Here is a 16,234-nt window from a genome sequence, read left to right on the forward strand (position 1 = left end):
GGAGGAGGTACAAGAGCATGAAGACACATATTCAACATTTTAGAATCAGCTTCTTCCCCTCTGCTATCAGGTTTCTGAACAGACAGTGAAATCAGTTACACTACCTCATTATATTTTGCTCTTATTTTGCAATTTATAGTTTTTTATGTGTACCCTGTACAGCTGCTGCAAAACAACAAATTTCACAAAATATGCCTGGGATATTAAACCCGATTTTGATTTTGATTTTGATTCCTAATCAGTGTATGCTTCTCCAAATGCTCTTTAAATCTTTTCTCTAAGAATCTACTCCAAAAATGTTCCCACCACTGAAATAACACTCATCAGTTTGTAATTCCTAGGGTTATCCTTACTCCTATTCTTGGACAAAAGAATAACATTTGCCACCCTCCAGTCATCTGGTCCAACTCTTTTGTCCAATGAGGACAAGTAAATATGTAATGAACTGTAAGGTTTCACTGCTAATGTAATGGCCTCTCTGTAATGGTTCACTGCTAATGTAATGGTTTCTCTGTAGCTGCAATGTTTGGGTTATGACTTGAGATAACGGGGACTTTGGAATGTGCTCTGGCCAATGAGGGAAGATGTTTAACTTTCTTGTGGGCCTGATCAAAGGTTTTGCAATCTTTTGTTTGGTGACAGATGGAGAGAGAAGATGCCAAAACAGGGAAGCCGTAGTCTGCAAGATGGAGTGGACTTGGAATGGGGTCTGGAGTCGACGCCCGAGGGGAAAATCGATGGAGAACTAACTGACTGGAAAACAGAGAGCTCCAACTTTGTGCATTAGGCTATTTCATGAAAATGAGCTCTTTTTCTTTTTTGTTTCTTTACTAAACTAACCTGTAGTCAAATTAAGAATTATAAATCTCAATTGTTTAATTGCATATTGTGTACTGTTTGTTATTTCGGGGTATAGATTGTAACACATCACACAGCAACCACCCTAACAAGATTTCTCAAGTTTGGCCGGGCCAGAGGCTGTCATTTCTTGGTTAAGCTGCTAGTGGAACCTGAGGGTTACAAATATAAGTATGAAATAAATCTTATGTACATGTAAATCATAATGTACAAGTAACGGTTGAGTGTGGCTCTATATTTAAGATTAGCTTATATACATAGATTGGTTGTATGTACATAAAGTGACACTAGATGCAGGAGTATCTGAACATAAAATGACTATGAGAGCAAATGATGAAGTCACAAAATGACTCATGACAAGAGCAACTCTTCCAGGTAGCATCAGAGCATATAAAGGCACAGGGGACCGTGCCTGTGTTAGCGCAGGTATGAATTGTGGAGAGTAAGCATAGAGTGGCTGTGGATGGGGAGGGGAGGGGTGTGAAGAGTGCTGAGGGGCTGTGGAGAGGAGAGGCTCATGTAAGTGAAATGGTGGTAGGGAATGGTGTAGTGGGTTAATGAGTGGAGGTGTTTCTCATTCTGATGGCTTGAGGGCACATAAATGTTTCTTAAACTGATGTGGATGCTGCATAGTCTCTTCCTGATGGGAGTGAGATGAACAGTCCATAAGCAGGGAGGGTGAGATCCCTTATGATGGTGCTGGCCTTTTTCCAGCATCTTTCTGTATTTTTGTCCTTGGTGGCATATAGGCTTGAACTGGTGATGAATTGGGCAGTTTTCACTACCCGTTGGAGAACCCTGCTCTCTGCTGCAGTGAAGTTTCTGTACCACACAATGATGCAGCACATTAGGGTGTTTTCAATGGAGGATCTGTAGAAGATCACAAGTATTAATGTGCATTGTCCAGCTCTCTTCAGCCTCCTCTGAAAGCAGAGTCACTGATGAGCCTTATTGACTGTGGAGGATTTGTTCTTGGGCCGTGAGAGTTTGTGCGAGATATGTGCTCCCAGGAGATTTAGAAACCGCTCACAGTTTCTTGTGCTGTGCCACCAATGTGAAGGAGGGTGTGAGTAGTGCAGGTTTTCCTGAAGTCAATAATTTTGTTTTTTCCTTTGTCTTGTTGACATTGAGGAAGAATTTATCTGCTGGGTATCAGGCCTCCAACTCTTCCACCTCCAGTCTGTAGATCATCTCACTGCCATTGGTAATGACCCTCATAACTGTCTTGTCATCGCTGAACTTAATTGCTAGGCTGTTTGGCCATACAGACATGTGTGAGCAGGGAGTACAGCAGGGGGCTCAGCAGCCATCACTGGAATGATTGGGAGAGAGGAGGGGATGTGCATCCTGACTGCCTGATATCTGTTGGTTTGGTTACACAACACCCAGTTGCACAATAGTTTATTTAGACCAAAGAATAGGACAAGAAAGAACTGTGGGCCATAGTGTTCAATGCCTAAATGAATTCCAGAAACAGTATTCTAATGTAAGTGTCCTTGTTTTCTAAGTGTTGCAGGACCAGGTGCATGACAAGTTCCTCTCATACAGCAGTTAAGTACTTTTCATGCCACCTGCACCTATTCTCTCCAAGTCTATAGAACTGATCAGGAGCTACGGCCACTATCTGTGACATACTTACCCACCAAGAGATCTGATACTGACACGATTCATTGCCTAGCAACAGATCCAATATGGCCTCTTCTCATGTCAGCCTGACTATATGTTGTGTCAGGAATTCTTCCCTGACACATCTAACAAATTCCTCCCCATCTAAGCCTTGTGCACTAAGAAGGTGTCAATCAATGTTCAGGAAATTGTAATCCCCCATGACAACAAACTTATTATTTTTGCAGCTTTCCAAAATCCTTCCCAATCTGTTCCTCAGTGTCTCTATTGCCAAGGGGGTGGGCGGGGTGATTGCTTCCTTCCTGTTTCTAACTGCCACCCACACTGACTCAGTAGAGAATCCCTCTATGATGCCTTCCCTTTCTTCAGCTATGATACTAACCCTAATTAGCATTGACCCTTCCTGTGTATTTTACCTCCTTCCCTGTTCCTTTTGAAACTTTGGCACCATGGAATATCCAGCAGCTACTCCTGACCTTGTGATAACCAAGTCTCCATAATGGCCACAACGTCATCATTCCATGTATTGACCCAAGCTCTAGATTCATTACCTTTGTCCCTGATACATCCTACATTAGAACAGACACACTTCAACTGACCCTACTGACTGCAATTTTTCCCTATCAACTGTCTGGTCTATCCTCATAGTCTCTCTACATGCTGCATCTACCTGTACATGAACTGCCCCATCCTCTGACCTATCACTCTGGTTCCCATCCCTCTGCCAAAGGAGTGTAAATTTTCCCAACAGCTCTAGCAAATGTGTCCACAAGGTTATTAGTCTCCTCAAGTTCAGGTGTAACCCTTCCTTTTTGCACAGGCTATAAAATCCCCAGAAGAGATCCGATGATTCACAAATTTGAAACCCCTGACTCCTGCACCAATTCTTCAGCCACACATTCATCTGCCAAATCATCCTATTCATCTCCTCACTGTCACGTGGCACAGGCAGCAGATCAAAGGTTCCTGTCCTCTGGTGCATCCAGCTGAAGCTCCTTATGGTCTGTGTTAGGGAACTGGAGATGGGTGACGTATAGATCATCTGGGCAAATAAGGAGATAATATACAAGAGCTACAGAGAAGTAGTCACCCCTAAATTGTAAGAGGCAGGTAGCTCAGTAACTATCAAGAGGGGAAAGGGAATAGAAAGTCTGTGCAGAGAACCTCTGTTGCTGAATTAAGGAAAATGTGACTGCTTACTGGGAGCTGGTATGCACTCGGTGGGCTAAATAGAGTCATAAAAGGAACACAGCAGGGCAGGAAGCATCTTTGGAGGGAAATGAATATCAAGATCTTTGGAGAAATGAAATGAAATGTCAATTGCTTAGATCCTCATGCATTTTGTGTGCATTGCACCTGAAGAGCCAAAATACATCCTTCAGTTTTCATAAAATTCTTGGGATACAGTACAAATTTGGGAATTGTTTTTCTGACTTCCTGTGTTCCTTGCAATGTTGACTGGCACTAAAAAACACCCATCACCAATTTCATTTCCAAAATCGTACGCAATGATACTTAAAGAGGAAAATCTGTTTTTCACTCTCTGAACATTTTCTAATGTCAGTGATGTCTAATCTCCGAATATGGTGAAGGTTTTGCTGTCGAGTCAGAAGTTTTTTGGTTCAGGTCACAGTTTATAGACATGATGATAGAAGTCCAATTTTCATTGCCAAAAATGCTTGGTTTTGAATGTGTCTTCAAAGCAACTCTACTCTTTCCTGTCAAATGGATATTTAAAAAATCCATGGGACTAATCCAACCTGAGTAGATCAGCTCTGCCTCATATTGATCCCCCAACAAACAACAACAAAATAGATTACCTGTCATCGTTTTCAAGCTGGTATCTTGCCGTATGCATATTCAACACCATTATGTTTTCCACACTCCAACATTGTTGTCAATTCAACAGTACTTTATTGGTGGGGGGGGGGGGCATTCTGAAGCTGTGAAAGATGCTAGGTATATCTTTTTTTTTTCATTTCATGACATTGTCAGTGCAGATTAGTAGCTTTTATAAAATCCAACATTTCTCATTCCAGTTTAATCAATGGAATGAAAATCACTCAAGTTTTGGAGAGCTCTACTTGAGTAGAAGAGTTGGGTGTTTAAACCTACCTGCTCTCTCGTCTACCCAAAGGCTTTCAGTTTCTGTCTATGTTTATCTTTAACTCTGCACTTTTAATTCTGAAGCTCACTCATAGTCATTTCCGCTGTATCTCATTTTTTCAAGACATTCATTTTTCTATTGTTTTCTCTACTTGGTCTTTTAACATGAAGTTCTTCTGGCTTGATTCAATAGATCAGATATTCATTTTGTGTCCTATTGTTACACCGGTCCTCTCAGTGATTCCTGTATTTATCACTTTCCCAAATACACAATGGTTTAAAACTTAAGTTATAAAAACAAGTGTGTTCTGGTCCATGAAATTGCATATTTTTAGTTCCTGCACTTTACCCTCCTTATGATATTTTGTAACTTCAAAACATTAAACTAATTCAAAAGGAAACATGGGAGTCTGAAATGTGGGACTAACTTCAAGTTTACTTTAAGTCAGGCGTGTACGTATCATGTGCTGTCGTGATGACATATGCAATTCACGAATTTACACATATAACCTGTAATGAGTTATTTAAATGAACAAGAATGCCTGAACAACCCATATATATACACACACACACATACAGAAGATTACTTAAATATTACTGAAATCTTAAATATACAACACTCCTTATCTTCAACCCCTCTGGATTTACTTTCATAAGTCCATCAATATGTTTCAATCATTTATTTCTTCAATCCCTCTAACCTTTGTACTTACTGGAAGGCACAATTTCCGTTAATGTCCCTAGCTTTAAGACAAAGAGACTAATCTTAGTATAAAAATGCCTCAAAGCCTTCCACATGTCAGCATCTTTATTAGCTCTTTACATGGGCAGTCAAGAACCTGGAGTGTAGTTTCAGATATTATCTTAGTCCCATAGGAGGCTGCAATAGTTTACTCGTTTGCAGCAACACAACAAATTTAATAGTGGAATATATAACAGTGCTGTCACTGGCTATTGGTCAGACTTCAGAGAAATAATATTTGTAATAGATTATAATCTCACACTTCAACAACTATTTGAGATGCAAAATATGTTTCCTCATCTATTATTCTTCTATCTTTCATTAGGTAAGAGCTTCTTTAATTATTTATGATTGATTTATTGATTATGAGACTACTTATATTGGTGCATATGTGACATAATGGTAACCATGTTGGCTGCCATTTTCCTTCATTTGAATGTGGGTACATTCTACCTTTCTTTGAGTAGACTGCCAGACAGGCAGAGAAAAAGATTCAGACATAAACGTGAGGAAATGCAACATCAGCTCTGACTTCTGGGAACTTGTGTTCATTGAAAGCTCAGAATTGGATGGTATTGAGAAATTATAAGTCTTGTATCAGGAGCATATGGTCACACTGTATGATCAGTGGAAGGAATAGACCTTTGCACAAACTACAAACCAGCTATCCTCATCAGTAGCTACTACCCTATCCATAGAAGAGACTGTGGGTCCGACGTTAGCCTCATTAGCCACTCAGGATAAACAAAACCTGAACGGAAGCAAGATAAGAGACTGCCTAGGGGAAAAAAAAGAGGAAACAACTTTATTGACTGTAAGTCCTTTGCAATAACCAGACATTCAAGATTGTTTATCATCATTCATCAATACATGAGTGTAAATTAGAATAAAATGATTGTTACTTGGGATACGATGAAACATAAAAAAAAACACAATAAGTATAAAAAACACATTAAAGAAACAAGAAAAAACACAATAAATGTAAATATCAGAGCAATTCTATATAATGTGCAAGTAACTGTTTGAGTGTGGCTGAATACACATGATTAGTTTATACACTCAGTGGCAACTTTATTAGGTACATTTACTTGATAATAAGACCATAAGACATAGGAGCAGAATTAAAGTATTTGGCCCATCGAGTCTGTTCCACCATCCTATCATGGCTGATCCTTTTCTCCCCTCTTCAGCCCCACTCCCTGCTCTTCTCCCTGTAACCTTTGATACCATGTCCAATCAAGAACCTATCAAGCTCTGCCTTAAATATACCCAATGACCTGGCTTCCACCAGGTTAACAAATTCCACAAATTCACCACCTCTTGCTAAAGAAATCTCTCCACATCTGTTTTAAATGGATGCCCCTCTATCCTGAGTCTGTACCCTCTTGTCCTAGACTCCCCCACCATGGGAAATCTCCCTTCCCCATCTACTATGTCTAGACCTTTCAACATTTGAATGGTTTCAATAAGATCCCTGCTCATCCTTCTAAATTCCAGCAAGTACAGACCCAGAGCCATCAAATGTTCCTCGCATGATAACCCTTCTAGACCTCTTGAAGTGAATGCTAACATTGTATTTGCCTTCCTTACCTCTGACTCAACCTTCAAGTTAACCTTTAGGGTGTTCTGCACAAGGACTCCCAAGTCCCTTTGCATAAAAGAATGCTGATATGGTCAAGAGGTACAGTTGTTGTCAGACTAAACATCAGAATGGGGAAGAAATGTGAAATAAGTGACTTTGACCTGCAATAATTGTTAGGGCCAGATGGGTGTTTTGAGTATCTCAGAAACTGCTGATCTCCTGAGATTTTCATGCACAGTAGTCTCTTGAACTTACAGAGAATGGTGAGAAATCTAGAGGTGTGGCCATTGATTGCATACATAGACCAACTGCATATACAGAAAGTGACGCTAGGTTCAGAAGTAAGGCAACCCTGACAAGGAATGATAAAGTGACAAAGTGACCATTGGCAAGAGAAACTCTTCTAGGCAGCAGCAGGGCATATGAAAACACAATAGAGTGGGGATTGTGTCAGTGTAGGTATGAAGTGTGGAGTGACAACCTAAAGTGACAGTACATCAGCAGATGAAGGATGCTGTGAAGAGGAGTGTCTGATGTGGCTGTAGTGGTGGTCGGGGTTAGTGGGGTGGGTTAATGGATGTAAGTGTTGATCAGCCTGATGTCTTGGGGGAAGTGACTGTTTACTTGTCCAGTGTTCCTGACATGGATGTTGTATAACCTCCTCTCTGATGGGAATAGGGCAAGCAGTCTATAAGCAGGGATGGTGGGTTCTTTTATGATATAGCTGGCCTTTCCCTGGCAGCCCTTTGTCTATATGTCCTTGATACCAGTGAGGCTAGTGCTCATGATGCACTGGGCAGTTTTAACTACTCATTGTTAAGCTCTCCTGTCTGAAGTAGTGTAATTTCAGTACCACACAGTGATGCAGCATGTTAGGATGCTCTCATCTGTGCATCTCAAGACAAGTCAAGTCAAGTCAACTTTTATTGTCATTTCGACCATAACTGCTGGTACAGTGCGCAGTAAAAATGAGACAACGTTTTTCAGGACCATGGTTTACATGACACAGTACAAAAGCCAGACTGAACTACGTAATAAAAAAAAACACAGAGAAAGCTACACTACACTACAGACCTACACTGGACTGCATAGAGTGCACAAAAACAGTACCGGCATTACAACGAATAATAAACAGGACAGTAGGGAAAGGTGTCAGTCCAGGCTTTGGGTATTGAGGAGTCTGATAGCTAGGGGGAAGAAACTGTTATATAGTCTGGTCGTAAGAGCCCGAATGCTTCGGAGCCTTTTCCCAGACAGCAGGAGGGAGAAGAGATTGTATGATGGGTGCATGGGGTCCTTCATAATGTTGTTTCCTTTGCGGATGCAGCGTGTAGTGTAAATGTCCATGATGGCGGGAAGAGAGACCCCCTTGATCTTCTCAGCTGACCTCACTATCTGCTGCAGGGTCTTGTGATTTGAGATAGTACAATTTCTGAACCAGGCAGTGATGCAGTTGCTCAGGACGCTCTCAATACAACCCCTGTAGAATGTGATGAGGATGGGGGGTGGGAGATGGACTTTGCTCAGCCTTCACAAAAAGTAGAGATGCTGCTGGGCTTTCTTTGCTATGGAGCTGGTGCTGAGGGACCAGGTGAGATTCTCCGTCAGGTGAACACCAAGAAATTTGGTGCTCTTTACGATCTCTACCAAGGAGCCGTCGATGTTCAGCGGGGAGTGGTCGCTCCGTGCCCTCCTGAAGTTAACAACCATCTCTTTTGTTTTGTTCACATTAAGATACAGGTTGTTGGCTCTGCACCAGTCAGTTAGCCGCTGCACCTCCTCTCCGTAAGCTGACTCATCGTTCTTGCTGATGAGACCCACCACGGTAGTGTCATCGGCGAACTTGATGATGTGGTTCAAGCTGTGTGTTGCAGCACAGTCGTGGGTCAGCAGAGTGAACAGCAGTGGACTGAGCACGCAGCCCTGGGGAGCCCCCGTGCTCAGTGTGATGGTGTTGGAGATGCTGCTCCCGATCCGGACTGACTGAGATCTCCCAGTCAGGAAGTCTAGGATCCAGTTGCAGAGGGAGGTGTTCAGGCCCAGTAGGCTCAGCTTTCCAATCAGTTTCTGAGGGATGATTGTGTTGAATGTTGAACTAAAGTCTATGAACAGCATCCGAACGTATGTTCTGTAGAAGTTCATGTGCATAGACAAGTTCCATTCAGCCACGTCAGAAAATAGAGGTATTAGAGAGTTTTCTTGACTGTGAAGCTTGTATCATGACCATGAGATGTTGTGCTAAATGTGCACTCCCAGGAGTTTAAGACTTCTTGCAGTTTCTACTGCTGTGCCACAGATGTGGACAGGGGTATGAGTGCTACGGGTTTTCCTGGAGTTGATAACCATTTCCTTTGTCTTGTTGACATTGAGGAAAAAGGTTATTTGCCTGGCACACCTCTACCCAGCACCTTGTTAGCAAATGTACAATCACTGGAGAACAAGATTGAGGACCTAAGGGCAAGATTGTTGTATTGGAGAGACATGAAGTATTGCTGTGTCCTCTGTTTCACGGAGACATGCTTCACTTCAGATATGCTTGATATGCCACTCCAGACAGAGGGGTTCTCAGTCCACTGGATGGACTGAACTACTGATTTGGCGAAGGCAAGAGGTGGGAACTTGTGTTACATAATAAATCCTTCATGGTGCTCGGATGTAGCAGTCTTGCCACATTCTTTTTCTCCTGACCTGGAACATCTAATGATTAAGTGCAGTCCATTCTACTTACTGAGAGAGTTATTCCTTGTGCTCCTGACTGCAGCTTACATGCCACCAAAGGCAGATGTTAAGTAAGCATTTGATGTATTGAGTACTGCAATTAGCAAGGAGAAAAAGCCGGCTCCAATGCCTTTTAAATCATCGCTGAGGACTTAAATCAGCCTTGCTTGAAGTAATCTCTGCACAATTAACATCAATATATCACTTGCAGCACCAGGGGTCCCAGCACAGTTGGGAAATCTGGCCATCTGCCTGTCCTCCTCCTATCTGCATACAGGAAGTGGCTAAAGAGCAATGCACCAGAGGTAAGGACAAGAAAGAGGTGGCCATGCGCAGCAGAGGAGCAGCTAAGCCATGGTTGTCACAGACTTTATAAAGTTAGCCGTGGACAAGTGTGTGTCCACAAAATTATTCAGTACCTTCCTCAATAAGAAGCCATGAATGAACTAAGACATTCGCAATCAGCTGAGGGCCAGATCAGTGGCGTTCAGGTCTGGTGACTATGTAAAATATGAGGTCCATCTCACATGCAAAGTGGCAATTCTGGACCAAACTTGAATCACAGCAGGAAACTCAGCAGCTGTGGCGGAACTTGGAAACAATCACCTCCTACAAAGTAAAACCAAGCAAAATATGTGACAACAAGGTTTCACTTCCAGATGTGCTCAATGCCCTTTTTGCTCACTTTGACTGACAAAACCTGGAGGCAACTTCACAAACTCCCACAGCCCCCGAGGACCCTGGGATTTCAGTATCTGAGGCTGATGTGAGGACATCCTTCAGGAAGGTGAACCCATGGAAAGCATCTGGCCCAGACAGTGTACCTAGCCAAGTACTGAGGACATGTGCTTTTCAACTGGCTGGAGTATTCACTGATATTTTTAGCTTATTGCTTTGGCAGTCTGCAGTACCCACCTGCATCAAGTAGGCTTCAAACATACCGGTCCCGGGAAAGAACCTGCCTCAATGGCTATCATCCAGTAGACTAGCTTCCACTGTGATGAAATGCTTTGAGAGCTTGGCAATGAAACATATCAACTCCTGTCCTAAGAATGACTTGGATCCCCTCCAATCTGCTTACCATCACAACAGGTCAACACCCGATGCCATTTCATTGGCTCTACACACAATCCTGGAACATAATTGAATTTAAGAGCAGGGAGGTTATACTGCAACTGCTTAGTGTACTGGTGAGCTTACACCTTGAGTACTGTGTGTAGTTCTGGTCTCCTTACTTGAAGAAGGATGTACTGACTGTGGAGTTCACCACAAGAAGTTCACCAGGTTGATTCCAAAGATTGGGGGGGTTAGACTATGAGGAAAGATTGAGTTGTCTGAGACTGTACTGGCTGGTATTCAGAAGAATGAGAGGAGATCTTATAGAAACATATAAAATTATGACAGGGATACAAAAGGTAAAGGCAGGGATGTTATTTCCACTGGTAGGTGAGACTAGTACTGGGGCATAGCGTCAAGATTTGGAGGAATAAATTTAGGATGGAGTTGAGGAGGAACTGCTTTTCCCAGAGAATGGTGAATTTGTGGAATTTTCTGCCCAATGAAGAAGTGGAGGTTACCTCAGTAAATATATTTAAGACAAGGCTGGATGGATTTTTGCATTGTTGGGGAATTAGGAAGCAAGAATCTGGCAATTTCTTGAGAGTTACATACCCATCAAGAAGGAGCTTAAGAAGGGATTTAGGAGAGCTAGAAGGAAAGATGAGAAGACCCTTGCAAGTAAGATTAAGGAAAACAGCAAAGTTTGCTACATAAGGATAAGAATAAGAGGATGACCAAAGTGAGGTGTTATGTGGTGGGCAACAATGAACATCAAATTGAGTCAGGTTTTATAAACAAACATAAACATTTATTAAACTCTGCTTAATAAAAGTGAATGTAAACAAACAACTAACTTAACCGGAAGTTAACTGCTATACAGCAATTTAACAAACAGCCAAACTCTGGAATAGTTCTTAGAGTGGTAAATTCAAAAGTCCAAGTGATTTATACAGTCAGTAAGGAGAGGCTTCCCTGAAAACTGATTTCTTCGAAGTCATGATGTTACTGCTGATCCCAGCCAAGTGATGCCTTGTCCAAAGGGTTCATGACGAATGAAATAAAACGGCTTAGAGGAACTGACCTTTTTTCTGCTGGAGGGTGAACACGGCACAAACCTTCCTGATCTTGCAGGGGTTTTCTCAGATGCAGGCCACTATTCCTGAACGAAGATTCAATAAGGTCAATCCTTTATAAAACTGCCAAACAACACCAACTTTACTCAATCCTTCAGGTTCCCGTACTTTGGTAAAGTCTTCATTCTCCAGTACTAGACTGTAAAGGTAAATCAAAGGTGCCACAAACAAGAACTGGCAGTGATGGGTGAAACTGCTGGCACAATGGTTTTGCACCTTAAATAGAAAGTAAAAACTCCACTTTAAAATGAAACTGTGTCAAGAGATGAATACACAGCAAAACCAACTAACAAACTACCTAACAAACTAACTGCATGACAACAGGGGTTTCCCCTTATATACATATTGGAACATTCCATCACATGACCTCACACTGGCAGGAAAATTACATCACTCCACCATTACAAGACAATTATATCATGCTCACAAGTTACTCAATTACATCATGGTCATAAGACAGTCACAAGATACCCACTGGGTATGTAACAGAGGGTAAGACCAATCAGAAAGAGGAAAGGAAACATGTGCCTAGAGTTGGAAGAGATAAGAAAGATGTTAATAAATACTTTGCTTCAGTATTCACCAATGAAAAGGACCTTTTCAAATATGACAACAGTACAGTAATTTTAGAATCAGAATCAAGTTAAATATCACTGACATATCTTGTGAAAATCATTAACTTTACAACAGCAGTACAATGATATACATGGCAAATAAATATAGAGAAAAAATTGAATTACAGTAAGTATATATATGTCTATTAAATAGTTCAGTTAAAGTAAGTGTGCAATAAAAAAACAAATAAAAAAGTAGTGAGTTAGTGTTCAGGAAATCAATTTCCATTTTGAAATCGGATGGCAGAGGGAATGAAGTTGTTCCTAAATCTCTGAGTGTGTGCTTTCAAGATCCTGTACCTCCTTCCTGACATTAACAATGAGAGGAGGGTATGTCCTGGGTGGGGTGGGTGGTGTCCGTAATGATGGTCACTGCCTACTAAGGCATCGCTCTTTGAAGATATATTGGTTATGCTATGGAGGTTAGTACCCATGATGAAGCTGACTAATTTTACAAGTTTCTGTTACTTTGATCTTGTGCAAGGCCCACCCCTCCAAACCAGATGGTGATACAGCCTGTCAGAATGTTCTCCATGGTACATTTATTGAAGTTTTCAAATGTTTAATTGACAAGCCAAATCTCATTTAATTCCAAGTGAAATATACCTGCTGTCTTGTCTTCTTTATAGCTGCATCAATATGTGACATTCAGCTTAGGTCCTCAGAGATATGGACAGACAGGAACTTGAAATTGCTCACTCTGTATGATCTGTCAAAGTTAAGAAAGAGGGTGGGCTGGAACTTCTGAAAACCATTACAATGGATATGTCCCTGAGACCTGACGTAAGATACATCAAGTTTCTAAGTTACCTATATCAAGCAGACTTTACTTATACTGGTGCCTAAGAAGAACGTAGTAACCTGCGTCAATGACTATTGTCATGTAGCACTTTTTTACATCCACAATGATGAAGTGTTTTGAGAGGGTAGTGATGAAACATATCAACTCCTGCCTAATAAGCAAATTGGATCCACTCCAATTTTCCTACTGGAGCATCAGGTCTATAGCAGATGACATCTCAGTGGCTCTTCATTCAACCCTATAACATCTAGAGAACAAAGATTCATACATGAGGATGCTCTTTATGGACTACAGCTTGACAATCAATAACATCACCCCCTCAAAACTAATCAAAAAGCTTAAGACCTTGGCCTCAATACCTCCTTGTGCAATTGGATCCTCAATTTATGCACTTGCAGATCCCTGTCAGTTTGCATAGGCAACAATATCTCCTCTACAGTCTCCATCAACATAGGTCTACCACAAGGCTGTGTGCTTAGCCCACTGCTCTATTCACTTCACACTTGTCCCTGTATGGCTGAGCAGAGCTCCAATGCTTTATTCAAGTTTACTGATAACACCACTGTCATCGACAAAATCAAAGGTGGTGATGAATCAGCATATAGGAAGAAAACTGAAAATCTGGCTGAGTGGTGTCCTAACAACAACCTTTTACTCAATGTCAGCAAGACATTGACTTCAGGAGAAGATAACCACAGGTCCATTAGCCAGTCCTCATCAGAGGATCAGTGGAGAGGGTCAGCAACTTTAAATACCTCAGTGCTATCTTTTAGGATGACCTATCTTTTTGGGCCCAGCACATAAGTGCAATTATGAAGAAAGCACGGCAGTTCCATTATTTCCTTAGGAGTTTGCAAAGATTCGGTATGACATCTAAAACTTTGACAAGCTTCTATAAACGTGTGGATGCATCGCAGCCTCTTATGGAAACACCAATGCCCTGGAATGGAAAATCCTACAAAAAGTAGTGGATGTCATGTCATTACCCAGTCCATCATGGGTAAAGCACCCCCCCCCCCTCCAAACTTGTCTCCATTGAGCACATCCACCTGAAGTGCTGTTGAAGAAAAGCAGCACCACGCAGGTCATGCACTGTTCTCAGTACTACCATCAGTAAGAAAATGCAGAAGCCTCAGGACTCACAACACCAGGTTCAGGAACAATTATTATCCCTCAACCATCAGGCTTTTGAACCAAATAGGACAATTTCACTCCATTTCTCTTGCCCCATCATTGAAATGTTCCAACATCCTCTGGACTCATTTTCAAGGACTCTTCATCTCACGTTCTCAATATTTATTGCTTATCTATTTATTATTATTATTATTTTTATTTGCAGTTTGTTGTCTTTTGCACACTGGGGTTGAGCGCCCAAGTTGGTGTGGTCTTTCATTGATTCTATTATGACTATATTCTATTATCGGTTTATTGAGTATGCCCACAAGAAAATTAATCTCAGAGTTGTGTATGGTGACATATATGTACTTTGGTAAAATACTTACTTTGAACTTTGAAAATGAGGGAGCTATTGCTGCACCTTTGGCCACCCTTTTGCATCCTCACTGGACACAGGAATAGAACCAGACAATTGGAGGGTAGCAAGTGTTATTCCTTTGTTCAGGAAAGGTAATCGGAATAGTACTGGGAATTACACCCTGGAAAATTTACTAGTTACACTTGTACATCTGCTCATTAAAGTAAATATCTAATCAGCCTAACATGTGGCAGCAACTCAATGCATATAAGCATGTAGATATGATCAAGCGGTTCAATTATAGTTTGCATCCAATATCTATATTGGGGAAGAAATGTGATCTAAATGACAAGGAAAGGAAGGTAATATACAAGAACCACAGTGTATGAAGGCTGTTGTAAATCTAGTCAAGAAGAAAAGAAAAGCTTACAAAAGGTTCAAAAAACTAGGTAATGATAGAGATGTAGAAAATTATAAGGCTAGCAGGAAGGAGTTTAAGAATGAAATTAGGAGAGCCAGAAGGGGCCATGAGGAGGCCTTGGTGAGCAGGATTAAAGAAAACCCTAAGGCATTCTACAAGTATGTGAAGAGCAAAAGGATAAGATGGAGAGAATAGGACCAATCAAGTATGACAGTGGAAAAGTGTGTATGGAACTGGACGAGGTAGTGGTGATGCATAATGAATACCTTGCTTCACTATTCATTACAAAAAAGGATCTTGGCAACTGTAGGGTGACTCACAGCGAACTGAAGAGCTTGAACATATAGAAAGATGATGTGCTGGAGCTTTTGGAAAGCATCAAGTTGGATAGGTCATCGGGACCAGACGAGATGTACCTCAGGTTACTGTGGGAAGTGAGGGAGGAGATTGCTGAGGGTCTGTCAATCACTGGGGATGGGAGAGTTTCTGGACGATTTAAGGGTTGCAGATGTTGTTTCCTTTTTCAAGAAAGGGAGTAGAGATAGCCCAGGAAATTATAGACCAGTGAATCTTACTTCAGTGGTTGGTAAGTTGATGGCGAAGATCCTTAGAGGCAGGATTTATGAGCATTTGGAGAGACATAACATGATTAGGAATAGTCAACATGACTTTGTCAAAGGCAGGTCATGCCTTACGAGCCTAAATGAATTTTTAGAGGATGTGACTAAACATATTGATGAAGGTAGAGCAGTAGATAGAGTTTATATGGATTTCAGCAAGGCATTTGATAAAGTACCCCTGCAAGGCTTATTGAGAAAGTAAGGAGGCATGGGATCCAAGGGGAAATTGCTTTGTAGATCCAGAACTAGCTTGCACACAGAAGGCAAAGAGTGGTTGCAGATGGGTCATATTCTGCATGGAGTTTGGTGACCAATAGTGTGCTTCAGGGATCTGTTCTGGGACCCCTTCTCTTAATGATTTTTATAAATAACCTGGATGTGGAAGTGCAGGGATGGGTTAGTAAATTTGCTGATGACACAAAGGTTGGGGGTGTTGTGTATTGTGTGAAGGGCTGTCAGAGGTTACAGCGGGACATCAA

The sequence above is a fragment of the Hemitrygon akajei genome, chromosome 6 (assembly GCF_048418815.1).
Source record: "Hemitrygon akajei chromosome 6, sHemAka1.3, whole genome shotgun sequence".
NCBI lineage: Eukaryota > Metazoa > Chordata > Chondrichthyes > Myliobatiformes > Dasyatidae > Hemitrygon > Hemitrygon akajei.